Consider the following 15,174-nt stretch of genomic DNA (forward strand, 5'->3'; position numbering starts at 1 on the left):
CACTCTCCGCACTTGGAGAGTCAGCGCCTTTAACCTCCTGTTTGGCCCAGTTTGCAATTTCTGCGGAAGATGAACAGGAATAGCGAGAACCAATGAGAGACTAGCTGGAGGTGTCTGGACGGGCAAATTTAACTCTCATTTCCCACCAGGAAGAGGAATTAACCAAAGGCTCAGCGTGCCGTGCCGGAACCAGATTAGGGCCTGAAGCCATCCTGCGGTGTTGCGGCCAGGTCACAAGAAAGCGAGTTGAAGAAAGGAGCTCAGGGGCACTGTAATTCACAAACCTGCAGAGTTATAAATGACAGCTATCGTCCAAAAATAGACTGAAGTAAGGCTGCCAAGAGGACTTGAAAGCGGGGCAGAATTGCAGGAAACCGATTTCAGGAGGTAGACTGGAATTGCACTGAAAGCATAGGAAAAGAGGCAGAACGTCCACAATGATGCACTTGGCCAAAAAGGGCATATGCGTTTTTTCCTGAATATATTCAGGAAAAAACGCATACGCCCTTTTTGGCCAACCAAGCAAGCTTGCAAAGGAAATCTGCACTACAATGAAGTCTCACTTCCCCCCGGTCAAAAGGGCCATCTGAAAAAAGTGTAAAATCCAGAAAGGCAGGACAGGCCATGGAGAACTGGGAGCCTTGTTATGCTGATGGGCGGGATGTAAATTGCCAGCAGACACTCGGGAGAAGTGTATGGTGTTTCCTGAAACATCTAAAAAACAAAGCAACAGATCCTAGGGCACTGCCACTTATGGTCCTATAGCTTAGGGAAATTAAAATCAAAAAGACACAGCCACCCCAAAGTTTGGAACGGCTCTGTTTACAAGAACCTCGTTTACAGTACAAGTTCAACATCGCAGAAAGTGAAAAATGGATAAAAAACTTGTGGTATTTACTTACAAAGCAATATCACTCAGCAATGAAATCTATGTCATCAGGCCCGTAGCAGCACAATGAGTGGATTCAGGTATGATGATTCTAACTGAAATAAGTCACACAGAAAAGAAACATCATAAGATATCAGTAATACACGGAATGTAAACTTGGCTACACAGGAACTGAATTACAGAACAGAACAGGGTCTCAAATTTAGAAAAGCAACTTATGCTTACTTAAGGGTAAAGGTGAGTTGGGGTGCTGCATAAAACCAGAGATTGAAATGAGCACAGATAAACTTCCTTAAGTCAAATATGGAATAGACAAGAGCTACTCCTTGCTCAACGAAATGGACTCAACACCGCATATTAAACGCCTAAGAATGTACCTGACTAGTAAGTATCGTAAAACCTATGTATTGCTATGTCTCCAAAAGAGAATCAAGCATGTGTACAGGGGCATAATCGCAGCAGTGATTGGAGAGGTTCGGTGAGCAAATGAAGATCCTTTGAAGTCATATTGCATGGTACGCATTACACGGGTCTCAACTCTCCAGGTTTAAGGTATTCTTCCTTCAGCTAAAACATGCATGTAGAACCTAGAGTATGATCAACCATGTGATCGGGAGACGTGTTCAAATATGTCTCAGTTTTCCTCCCCTGGTACTCGGGTGCAACATTCCAGACGCTTTACTAACACTCTCCCCACTTGGAGAGTCAGCGCCTTTAACCTCCTGTTTGGCCCAGTTTGCAATTTCTGCGGAAGATGAACAGGAATAGCGAGAACCAATGAGAGGCTAGCTGGAGGTGTCTGGACGGGCAAATTTAACTCTCATTTCCCACCAGGAAGAGGAAATAACCAAAGGCTCAGCGTGCCGAGCCGGAACCAGATTAGGGCCTGAAGCCATCCTGCGGTGTTGCGGCCAGGTCACAAGAAAGCGAGTTGAAGAAAGGAGCTCAGGGGCACTGTAATTCACAAACCTGCAGAGTTATAAATGACAGCTATCGTCCAAAAATAGACTGAAGTAAGGCTACCAAGAGGACTTGAAAGCGGGGCAGAATTGCAGGAAACCGATTTCAGGAGGTAGACTGGAATTGCATTGAAAGCATAGGAAAAGAGGCAGAACGTCCACAATGATGCACTTGGCCAAAAAGGGCGTATGCGTTTTTTCCTGAATATATTCAGGAAAAAACGCATACGCCCTTTTTGGCCAACCAAGCAAGCTTGCAAAGAAATCTGCACTACAATGAAGTCTCACTTCCCCCCGGTCAAAAGGGCCATCTGAAAAAAGTGTAAAATCCAGAAAGGCAGGACAGGCCATGGAGAACTGGGAGCCTTGTTATGCTGATGGGCGGGATGTAAATTGCCAACAACCACTCGGGAGAAGTGTATGGTGTTTCCTGAAACATCTAAAAAACAAAGCAACAGAGCCTAGGGCACTTCAACTTATGGTCCTATAGCTTAGGGAAATTAAAATCAAAAAGACACAGCCACCCCAAAGTTTGGAACGGCTCTGTTTACAAGAACCTCATTTACAGTACAAGTTCAACATCGCAGAAAGTGAAAAATGGATAAAGAAGTTGTGGTATTTACTTACAAAGCAATATCACTCAGCAATGAAATCTGTGTCATCAGGCCCTTAGCAGCACAATGAGTGGATTCAGGTATGATGATTCTAACTGAAGTAAGTCACACAGAAAAAGAAACATCATAAGATATCAGTAATACACGGAATGTAAACTTGGCTACACAGGAACTGAATTACAGAACAGAACAGGGTCTCAAATTTAGAAAACCAACTTATGCTTGCTTAAGGGGAAAGGTGAGTTGGGGTGCTGCATAAAACCAGAGATTGAAATGAGCACAGATAAAGTTCCTTAAGTCAAATATGGAATAGACAAGAGCTACTCCTTGCTCAACGAAATGGACTCAACACCGCATATTAAACGCCTAAGAATGTACCTGACTAGTAAGTATCTTAAAACCTATGGATTGCTATGTCTCCGAAAGAGAATCAAGCATGTGTACAGGGGCATAAACGCAGCAGTGATAGGATTGGAGAGGTTCGGTGAGCAAATGAAGACCCTTTGAAGTCATATTGCATGGTACCCATTACACGGGTCTTAACTCTCCAGGTTTAAGGTATTCTTCCTTCAGCTAAAACATGCATGTGGAACCCAAGTATGATCAACCATGTGAACGGGAGACGTGTTCAAATATGTCTCAGTTTTCCTCCCCTGGTACTCGGGTGCAACATTCCAGACGCTTTACTAACACTCTCCCCAATTGGAGAGTCAGCGCCTTTAACCTCCTGTTTGGCCCAGTTTGCAATTTCTGCGGAAGATGAACAGGAATAGCGAGAACCAATGAGAGACTAGCTGGAGGTGTCTGGACGTGCAAATTTAACTCTCATTTCCCACCAGGAAGAGGAAATAACCAAAGGCTCATCGTGCCGTGCCGGAACCAGATTAGGGCCTGAAGCCATCCTGCGGTGTTGCGGCCAGGTCACAAGAAAGCGAGTTGAAGAAAGGAGCTCAGGGGCACTGTAATTCACAAACCTGCAGAGTTATAAATGACAGCTATCGTCCAAAAATAGACTGAAGTAAGGCTGCCAAGAGGACTTGAAATCGGGGCAGAATTGCAGGAAACCGATTTCAGGAGGTAGACTGGAATTGCATTGAAAGCATAGGAAAAGAGGCAGAACGTCCACAATGATGCACTTGGCCAAAAAGTGCGTATGCGTTTTTTCCTGAATATATTCAGGAAAAAACGCATACGCCCTTTTTGGCCAACCAAGCAAGCTTGCAAAGGAAATCTGCACTACAATGAAGTCTCACTTCCCCCCGGTCAAAAGGGCCATCTGAAAAAAGTGTAAAATCCAGAAAGGCAGGACAGGCCATGGAGAACTGGGAGCCTTGTTATGCTGATGGGCGGGATGTAAATTGCCAACAACCACTCGGGAGAAGTGTATGGTGTTTCCTGAAACATCTAAAAAACAAAGCAACAGAACCTAGGGCACTTCCACTTATGGTCCTATAGCTTAGGGAAATTAAAATCAAAAAGACACAGCCACCCCAAAGTTTGGAACGGCTCTGTTTACAAGAACCTCGTTTACAGTACAAGTTCAACATCGCAGAAACTGAAAAATGGATAAAGAAGTTGTGGTATTTACTTACAAAGCAATATCACTCAGCAATGAAATCTGTGTCATCAGGCCCTTAGCAGCACAATGAGTGGATTCAGGTATGATGATTCTAACTGAAATAAGTCACACAGAAAAAGAAACATCATAAGATATCAGTAATACACGGAATGTAAACTTGGCTACACAGGAACTGAATTACAGAACAGAACAGGGTCTCAAATTTAGAAAACCAACTTATGCTTGCTTAAGGGGAAAGGTGAGTTGGGGTGCTGCATAAAACCAGAGATTGAAATGAGCACAGATAAAGTTCCTTAAGCCAAATATGGAATAGACAAGAGCTACTCCTTGCTCAACGAAATGGACTCAACACCGCATATTAAACGCCTAAGAATGTACCTGACTAGTAAGTATCTTAAAACCTATGGATTGCTATGTCTCCGAAAGAGAATCAAGCATGTGTACAGGGGCATAAACGCAGCAGTGATAGGATTGGAGAGGTTCGGTGAGCAAATGAAGACCCTTTGAAGTCATATTGCATGGTACCCATTCCACGGGTTTCAGATACCCAGGTTTAAGGTATTCTTCCTTCAGCTAAAACATGCATGTGGAACCTAGAGTATGATCAACCATGTGATCGGGAGACGTGTTCAAATATGTCTCAGTTTTCCTCCCCTGGTACTCGGGTGCAACATTCCAGACGCTTTACTAACACTCTCCCGACTTGGAGAGTCAGTCCCTTTAACCTCCTGTTTGGCCCAGTTTGCAATTTCTGCGGAAGATGAACAGGAATAGCGAGAACCAATGAGAGACTAGCTGGAGGTGTCTGGACGGGCAAATTTAACTCTCATTTCCCACCAGGAAGAGGAATTAACCAAAGACTCAGCGTGCCGTGCCAGAACCAGATTAGGGCCTGAAGCCATCCTGCGGTGTTGCGGCCAGGTCACAAGAAAGCGAGTTGAAGAAAGGAGCTCAGGGGCACTGTAATTCACAAACCTGCAGAGTTATAAATGACAGCTATCGTCCAAAAATAGACTGAAGTAAGGCTGCCAAGAGGACTTGAAAGCGGGGCAGAATTGCAGGAAACAGATTTCAGGAGGTAGACTGGAATTGCATTGAAAGCATAGGAAAAGAGGCAGAACGTCCACAATGATGCACTTGGCCAAAAAGGGCGTATGCGTTTTTTCCTGAATATATTCAGGAAAAAACGCATACGCCCTTTTTGGCCAACCAAGCAAGCTTGCAAAGGAAATCTGCACTACAATGAAGTCTCACTTCCCCCCAGTCAAAAGGGCCATCTGAAAAAAGTGTAAAATCCAGAAAGACAAGACAGGCCATGGAGAACTGGGAGCCTTGTTATGCTGATGGGCGGGATGTAAATTGCCAACAACCACTCGGGAGAAGTGTACGGTGTTTCCTGAAACATCTAAAAAACAAAGCAACAGAACCTAGGGCACTTCCACTTATGGTCCTATAGCTTAGGGAAATTAAAATCAAAAAGACACAGCCACCCCAAAGTTTGGAACGGCTCTGTTTACAAGAACCTCGTTTACAGTACAAGTTCAACATCACAGAAAGTGAAAAATGGATAAAGAAGTTGTGGTATTTACTTACAAAACAATATCACTCAGCAATGAAATCTGTGTCATCAGGCCCTTAGCAGCACAATGAGTGGATTCAGGTACGATGATTCTAACTGAAATAAGTCACACAGAAAAAGAAACATCATAAGATATCACTAATACACGGAATGTAAACTTGGCTACACAGGAACTGAATTCCAAAACAGAACAGGGTCTCAAATTTAGAAAACCAACTTATGCTTGCTTAAGGGTAAAGGTGAGTTGGGGTGCTGCATAAAACCAGAGATTGAAATGAGCACAGATAAAGTTCCTTAAGTCAAATATGGAATAGACAAGAGCTACTCCTTGCTCAACGAAATGGACTCAACACCGCATATTAAACGCCTAAGAATGTACCTGACTAGTAAGTATCGGAAAACCTATGGATTGCTATGTCTCCAAAAGAGAATCAAGCATGTGTACAGGGGCATAAACGCAGCAGTGATAGGATTGGAGAGGTTCGGTGAGCAAATGAAGACCCTTTGAAGTCATATTGCATGGTACGCATTACACGGGTCTCAACTCTCCAGGTTTAAGGTATTCTTCCTTCAGCTAAAACATGCATGTGGAACTTAGAGTATGATCAACCATGTGATCGGGAGACGTGTTCAAATATGTCTCAGTTTTCCTCCCCTGGTACTCGGGTGCAACATTCCAGACGCTTTACTAACACTCTCCCGACTTGGAGAGTCAGTCCCTTTAACCTCCTGTTTGGCCCAGTTTGCAATTTCTGTGGAAGATGAACAGGAATAGCGAGAACCAATGAGAGACTAGCTGGAGGTGTCTGGACGGGCAAATTTAACTCTCATTTCCCACCAGGAAGAGGAATTAACCAAAGGCTCAGCATGCCGGGCCGGAACCAGATTAGGGCCTGAAGCCATCCTGCGGTGTTGCGGCCAGGTCACAAGAAAGCGAGTTGAAGAAAGGAGCTCAGGGGCACTGTAATTCACAAACCTGCAGAGTTATAAATGACAGCTATCGTCCAAAAATAGACTGAAGTAAGGCTGCCAAGAGGACTTGAAAGCGGGGCAGAATTGCAGGAAACCGATTTCAGGAGGTAGACTGGAATTGCATTGAAAGCGTAGGAAAAGAGGCAGAACGTCCACAATGATGCACTTGGCCAAAAAGGGCGTATGCGTTTTTTCCTGAATATATTCAGGAAAAAACGTATACGCCCTTTTTGGCCAACCAAGCAAGCTTGCAAAGGTAATCTGCACTACAATGAAGTCTCACTTCCCCCCGGTCAAAAGGGCCATCTGAAAAAAGTGTAAAATCCAGAAAGACAAGACAGGCCATGGAGAACTGGGAGCCTTGTTATGCTGATGGGAGGGATGTAAATTGCCAACAACCACTCGGGAGAAGTGTATGGTGTTTCGTGAAACATGTAAAAAACAAAGCAACAGAACCTACGGCACTTCCACTTATGGTCCTATAGCTTAGGGAAATTAAAATCAAAAAGACACAGCCACCCCAAAGTTTGGAACGGATCTGTTTACAAGAACCTCGTTTACAGTACAAGTTCAACATCGCAGAAAGTGAAAAATGGATAAAGAAGTTGTGGTATTTACTTACAAAGCAATATCACTCAGCAATGAAATCTGTGTCATCAGGCCCTTAGCAGCACAATGAGTGGATTCAGGTACGATGATTCTATCTGAAATAAGTCACACAGAAAAAGAAACATCATAAGATATCACTAATACACGGAATGTAAACTTGGCTACACAGGAACTGAATTACAGAACAGAACAGGGTCTCAAATTTAGAAAACCAACTTATGCTTGCTTAAGGGGAAAGGTGAGTTGGGGTGCTGCATAAAACCAGAGATTGAAATGAGCACAGATAAAGTTCCTTAAGCCAAATATGGAATAGACAAGAGCTACTCCTTGCTCAACGAAATGGACTCAACACCCCATATTAAACGCCTAAGAATGTACCTGACTAGTAAGTATCTTAAAACCTATGAATTGCTATGTCTCCAAAAGAGAATCAAGCGTGTGTACAGGGGCATAAACGCAGCAGTGATAGGATTGGAGAGGTTCGGTGAGCAAATGAAGACCCTTTGAAGTCATATTGCATGGTACCCATTACACGGGTCTTAACTCTCCAGGTTTAAGGTATTCTTCCTTCAGCTAAAACATGCATGTGGAACCCAAGTATGATCAACAATGTGAACGGGAGACGTGTTCAAATATGTCTCAGTTTTCCTCCCCTGGTACTCGGGTGCAACATCCCAGACGCTTTACTAACACTCTCCTCACTTGGAGAGTCAGCCCCTTTAACCTCCTGTTTGGCCCAGTTTGCAATTTCTGCGGAAGATGAACAGGAATAGCGAGAACCAATGAGAGGCTAGCTGGAGGTGTCTGGACGGGCAAATTTAACTCTCATTTCCCACCAGGAAGAGGAAATAACCAAAGGCTCAGCGTGCCGTACCGGAACCAGATTAGGGCCTGAAGCCATCCTGCGGTGTTGCGGCCAGCTCAAAAGAAAGCGAGTTGAAGAAAGGAGCTCAGGGGCACTGTAATTCACAAACCTGCAGAGTTATAAATGACAGCTATCGTCCAAAAATAGACTGAAGTAAGGCTGCCAAGAGGACTTGAAAGCGGGGCAGAATTGCAGGAAACCGATTTCAGGAGGTAGACTGGAATTGCATTGAAAGCATAGGAAAAGAGGCAGAACGTCCACAATGATGCACTTGGCCAAAAAGGGCGTATGCGTTTTTTCCTGAATATATTCAGGAAAAAACGCATACGCCCTTTTTGGCCAACCAAGCAAGCTTGCAAAGGAAATCTGCACTACAATGAAGTCTCACTTCCCCCCGGTCAAAAGGGCCATCTGAAAAAAGTGTAAAATCCAGAAAGACAAGACAGGCCATGGAGAACTGGGAGCCTTGTTATGGTGATGGGCGGGATGTAAATTGCCAACAACCACTCGGGAGAAGTGTATGGTGTTTCCTGAAACATCTAAAAAACAAAGCAACAGAACCTAGGGCACTTCCACTTATGGTCCTATAGCTTAGGGAAATTAAAATCAAAAAGACACAGCCACCCCAAAGTTTGGAACAGCTCTGTTTACAAGAACCTCGTTTACAGTACAAGTTCAACATCGCAGAAAGTGAAAAATGGATAAAGAAGTTGTGGTATTTACTTACAAAGCAATATCACTCAGCAATGATATCTGTGTCATCAGGCCCTTAGCAGCACAATGAGTGGATTCAGGTATGATGATTGTAACTGAAATAAGTCACACAGAAAAAGAAACATCATAAGATATCACTAATACATGGAATGTAAACTTGGCTACACAGGAACTGAATTCCAAAACAGAACAGTGTCTCAAATTTAGAAAACCAACTTATGCTTGCTTAAGGGTAAAGGTGAGTTGGGGTGCTGCATAAAACCAGAGATTGAAATGAGCACAGATAAAGTTCGTTAAGCTAAATATGGAATAGACAAGAGCTACTCCTTGCTCAATGAAATGGACTCAACACCCCATATTAAACGCCTAAGAATGTACCTGACTAGTAAGTAGCTTAAAACCTATGGATTGCTATGTCTCCAAAAGAGAATCAAGCGTGTGTACAGGGGCATAAACGCAGCAGTGATAGGATTGGAGAGGTTCGGTGAGCAAATGAAGACCCTTTGAAGTCATATTGCATGGTACCCATTACACGGGTCTCAACTCTCCAGGTTTAAGGTATTCTTCCTTCAGCTAAAACATTCATGTGGAACCCAAGTATGATCAACCATGTGAACGGGAGATGTGTTCAAATATGTCTCAGTTTTCCTCCCCTGGTACTCGGGTGCAACATTCCAGACGCTTTACTAACACTCTCCCCACATGGAGAGTCAGCGCCTTTAACCTCCTGTTTGGCCCAGTTTGCAATTTCTGCGGAAGATGAACAGGAATAGCGAGAACCAATGAGAGGCTAGCTGGAGGTGTCTGGACGGGCAAATTTAACTCTCATTTGCCACCAGGAAAAGGAAATAACCAAAGGCTCAGCGTGCCGTACCGGAACCAGATAAGGGCCTGAAGCCATCCTGCGGTGTTGCGGCCAGCTCAAAAGAAAGCGAGTTGAAGAAAGGAGCTCAGGGGCACTGTAATTCACAAACCTGCAGAGTTATAAATGACAGCTATCGTCCAAAAATAGACTGAAGTAAGGCTGCCAAGAGGACTTGAAAGCGGGGCAGAATTGCAGGAAACTGATTTCAGGAGGTAGACTGGAATTGCATTGAAAGCATAGGAAAAGAGGCAGAACGTCCACAATGATGCACTTGGCCAAAAAGGGCGTATGCGTTTTTTCCTGAATATATTCAGGAGAAAACGCATACGCCCTTTTTGGCCAACCAAGCAAGCTTGCAAAGGAAATCTGCACTACAATGAAGTCTCACTTCCCCCCGGTCAAAAGGGCCATCTGAAAAAAGTGTAAAATCCAGAAAGGCAGGACAGGCCATGGAGAACTGGGAGCCTTGTTATGCTGATGGGCGGGATGTAAATTGCCAACAGACACTCGGGAGAAGTGTATGGTGTTTCCTGAAACATCTAAAAAACAAAGCAACAGAGCCTAGGGCACTGCCACTTATGGTCCTATAGCTTAGGGAAATTAAAATCAAAAAGACACAGCCACCCCAAAGTTTGGGACGCCTCTGTTTACAAGAACCTCGTTTACAGTACAAGTTCAACATCGCAGAACGTGAAAAATGGATAAAGAACTTGTGGTACTTACGTACAATGCAGTATCACTCAGCAATGAAATCTATGTCATCAGGCCTGTAGCAGCATAATGAGTGGATTCAGGTACGATGATTCTAACTGAAATAAGTCACACAGAAAAAGAAACATCATAAGATATCACTAATACACGGAATGTAAACATGGCTACACAGGAACTGCATTCCAGAACAGAACAGGGACTCAAATTTAGAAAACCAACTTATGCTTGCTTAAGGGGAAAGGTGAGTTGGGGTGCTGCATAAAACCAGAGATTGAAATGAGCACAGATAATGTTCCTTAAGCCAAATATGGAATAGACAAGAGCTACTCCTTGCTTAACGAAATGGACTCAAAACCCCATATTAAACCCATAGGAATGTACCTGACTAGTAAGTATCTTAAAACCTATGGATTGCTATGTCTCCAAAAGAGAATCAAGCGTGTGTACAGGGGAATAAACGCAGCAGTGATAGGATTGGAGAGGTTCGGTGAGCAAATGAAGACCCTTTGAAGTCATATTGCATGGTACCCATTACACGGGTCTCAACTCTCCAGGTTTAAGGTATTCTTCCTTCAGCTAAAACATGCATGTGGAACCCAGAGTATGATCAACCATGTGAATGGGAGACGTGTTCAAATATGTCTCAGTTTTCCTCCCCTGGTACTCGGGTGCAACATTCCAGACGCTTTACTAACACTCTCCCCACTTGGAGAGTCAGTCCCTTTAACCTCCTGTTTGGCCCAGTTTGCAATTTCTGCGGAAGATGAACAGGAATAGCGAGAACCAATGAGAGGCTAGCTGGAGGTGTCTGGACGGGCAAATTTAACTCTCATTTCCCACCAGGAAGAGGAAATAACCAAAGGCTCAGCGTGCCGTACCGGAACCAGATTAGGGCCTGAAGCCATCCTGCGGTGTTGCGGCCAGCTCAAAAGAAAGCGAGTTGAAGAAAGGAGCCCAGGGGCACTGTAATTCACAAACCTGCAGAGTTATAAATGACAGCTATCGTCCAAAAATACACTGAAGTAAGGCTGCCAAGAGGACTTGAAAGCGGGGCAGAATTGCAGGAAACCGATTTCAGGAGGTAGACTGGAATTGCATTGAAAGCATAGGAAAAGAGGCAGAACGTCCACAATGATGCACTTGGCCAAAAAGGGCGTATGCGTTTTTTCCTGAATATATTCAGGAAAAAACGCATACGCCCTTTTTGGCCAACCAAGCAAGCTTGCAAAGGAAATCTGCACTACAATGAAGTCTCACTTCCCCCCGGTCAAAAGGGCCATCTGAAAAAAGTGTAAAATCCAGAAAGGCAGGACAGGCCATGGAGAACTGGGAGCCTTGTTATGCTGATGGGCGGGATGTAAATTGCCAACAACCACTCGGGAGAAGTATATGGTGTTTCCTGAAACATCTAAAAAACAAAGCAACAGAACCTAGGGCACTTCCACTTATGGTCCTATAGCTTAGGGAAATTAAAATCAAAAAGACACAGCCACCCCAAAGTTTGGAACGGCTCTGTTTACAAGAACCTCGTTTACAGTACAAGTTCAACATCGCAGAAAGTGAAAAATGGATAAAGAAGTTGTGGTATTTACTTACAAAGCAATATCACTCAGCAATGAATTCTATGTCATCAGGCCCTTAGCAGCACAATGAGTGGATTCAGGTATGATGATTCTAACTGAAATAAGTCACACAGAAAAAGAAACATCATAAGATATCAGTAATACACGGAATGTAAACTTGGCTACACAGGAACTGAATTACAGAACAGAACAGGGTCTCAAATTTAGAAAAGCAACTTATGCTTGCTTAAGGGTAAAGGTGAGTTGGGGTGCTGCATAAAACCAGAGATTGAAATGAGCACAGACAAAGTTCCTTAAGTCAAATAAGGAATAGACAAGAGCTACTCCTTGCTCAACGAAATGGACTCAACACCGCATATTAAACGCCTAAGAATGTACCTGACTAATAAGTGTCTTAAAAACCAATGATTGCTATGTCTCCGAAAGAGAATCAAGCATGTGTACAGGGGCATAAACGCAGCAGTGATAGGATTGGAGAGGTTCGGCTAGCAAATGAAGACCCTTTGAAGTCATATTGCATGGTACCCATTCCACGGGTTTCAACTACCCAGGTTTAAGGTATTCTTCCTTCAGCTAAAACATGCATGTGGAACCTAGAGTATGATCAACCATGTGATCGGGAGACGTGTTCAAATATGTCTCAGTTTTCCACCCCTGGTACTCGGGTACAACATTCCAGACGCTTTACTAACACTCTCCCCACTTGGAGAGTCAGTCCCTTTAACCTCGTGTTTGGCCCAGTTTGCAATTTCTGCGGAAGATGAACAGGAATAGCGAGAACCAATGAGAGGCTAGCTGGAGGTGTCTGGACGGGCAAATTTAACTCTCATTTCCCACCAGGAAGAGGAATTAACCAAAGGCTCAGCGTGCCGTGCCGGAACCAGATTAGGGCCTGAAGCCATCCTGCGGTGTTGCGGCCAGGTCACAAGAAAGCGAGTTGAAGAAAGGAGCTCAGGGGCACTGTAATTCACAAACCTGCAGAGTTATAAATGACAGCTATCGTCCAAAAATAGACTGAAGTAAGGCTGCCAAGAGGACTTGAAAGCGGGCCAGAATTGCAGGAAACCGATTTCAGGAGGTAGACTGGAATTGCATTGAAAGCATAGGAAAAGAGGCAGAACGTCCACAATGATGCACTTGGCCAAAAAGGGCGTATGCGTTTTTTCCTGAATATATTCAGGAAAAAACGCATACGCCCTTTTTGGCCAACCAAGCAAGCTTGCAAAAGAAATATGCACTACAATGAAGTCTCACTTCCCCCCAGTCAAAAGGGCCATCTGAAAAAAGTGTAAAATCCAGAAAGGCAGGACAGGCCATGGAGAACTGGGAGCCTTGTTATGCTGATGGGCGGGATGTAAATTGCCAACAGACACTCGGGAGAATTGTATGGTGTTTCCTGAAACATCTAAAAAACAAAGCAACAGAGCCTAGAGCACTGCCACTTATGGTCCTATAGCTTAGGGAAATTAAAATCAAAAAGACACAGCCACCCCAAAGTTTGGGACGCCTCTGTTTACAAGAACCTCGTTTACAGTACAAGTTCAACATCGCAGAAAGTGAAAAATGGATAAAGAAGTTGTGGTATTTACTTACAAAGCAATATCACTCAGCAATGAAATCTGTGTCATCAGGCCCTTAGCAGCACAATGAGTGGATTCAGGTATGATGATTCTAACTGAAATAAGTCACACAGAAAAAGAAACATCATAAGATATCAGTAATACACGGAATGTAAACTTGGCTACACAGGAACTGAATTACAGAACAGAACAGGGTCTCAAATTTAGAAAACCAACTTATGCTTGCTTAAGGGTAAAGGTGAGTTGGGGTGCTGCATAAAAGCAGAGATTGAAATGAGCACAGATAAAGTTCCTTAAGTCAAATATGGAATAGACAAGAGCTACTCCTTGCTCAACGAAATGGACTCAACACCGCATATTAAACGCCTAAGAATGTACCTGACTAGTAAGTATCTTAAAACCTATGGATTGCTATGTCTCCGAAAGAGAATCAAGCATGTGTACAGGGGCATAAACGCAGCAGTGATAGGATTGGAGAGGTTCGGTGAGCAAATGAAGACCCTTTGAAGTCATATTGCATGGTACCCATTCCACGGGTTTCAACTACCCAGGTTTAAGGTATTCTTCCTTCAGCTAAAACATGCATGTGGAACCTAGAGTACGATCAACCATGTGATCGGGAGACGTGTTCAAATATGTCAGTTTTCCTCCCCTGGTACTCGGGTGCAACATTCCAGACGCTTTACTAACACTCTCCCGACTCGGAGAGTCAGTCCCTTTAACCTCCTGTTTGGCCCAGTTTGCAATTTCTGCGGAAGATGAACAGGAATAGCAAGAACCAATGAGAGGCTAGCTGGAGGTGTCTGGACGGGCAAATTTAACTCTCATTTGCCACCAGGAAAAGGAAATAACCAAAGGCTCAGCGTGCCGTACCGGAACCAGATTAGGGCCTGAAGCCATCCTGCGGTGTTGCGGCCAGCTCAAAAAAAGCGAGTTGAAGAAAGGAGCTCAGGGGCACTGTAATTCACAAACCTGCAGAGTTATAAATGACAGCTATCGTCCAAAAATAGACTGAAGTAAGGCTGCCAAGAGGACTTGAAAGCGGGGCAGAATTGCAGGAAACTGATTTCAGGAGGTAGACTGGAATTGCATTGAAAGCATAGGAAAAGAGGCAGAACGTCCACAATGATGCACTTGGCCAAAAAGGGCGTATGCGTTTTTTCCTGAATATATTCAGGAAAAAACGCATACGCCCTTTTTGGCCAACCAAGCAAGCTTGCAAAGGAAATCTGCACTACAATGAAGTCTCACTTCCCCCCGGTCAAAAGGGCCATCTGAAAAAAGTGTAAAATCCAGAAAGGCAGGACAGGCCATGGAGAACTGGGAGCCTTGTTATGCTGATGGGCGGGATGTAAATTGCCAACAGACACTCGGGAGAAGTGTATGGTGTTTCCTGAAACATCTAAAAAACAAAGCAACAGAGCCTAGGGCACTGCCACTTATGGTCCTATAGCTTAGGGAAATTAAAATCAAAAAGACACAGCCACCCCAAAGTTTGGGACGCCTCTGTTTACAAGAACCTCGTTTACAGTACAAGTTCAACATCGCAGAACGTGAAAAATGGATAAAGAACTTGTGGTACTTACGTACAATGCAGTATCACTCAGCAATGAAATCTATGTCATCAGGCCTGTAGCAGCATAATGAGTGGATTC

General features: G+C 44.0%; 2 long non-coding RNA genes across 6 annotated transcripts in view; both read right to left on the reverse strand.

The window, feature by feature from the left end:
• LOC307181359 overlaps positions 1–5,702 on the reverse strand; it is a 316,991-nt gene extending 311,289 nt beyond the window's left edge. The window contains exon 1 of the long non-coding RNA XR_013826545.1: positions 5,635–5,702. This is a non-coding gene — a long non-coding RNA (uncharacterized lncRNA). The remainder of the gene's footprint in view (positions 1–5,634) is intronic.
• Positions 1–15,174, reverse strand: part of LOC307181358 — an 863,843-nt gene that overhangs the window by 426,079 nt on the left and 422,590 nt on the right. The gene's annotated exons all lie outside the window — the stretch shown is intronic.

This window comes from Stenella coeruleoalba, assembly GCF_951394435.1.
Source record: "Stenella coeruleoalba genome assembly, contig: scaffold_126, whole genome shotgun sequence".
NCBI classification, from domain to species: Eukaryota; Metazoa; Chordata; class Mammalia; order Artiodactyla; family Delphinidae; genus Stenella; species Stenella coeruleoalba.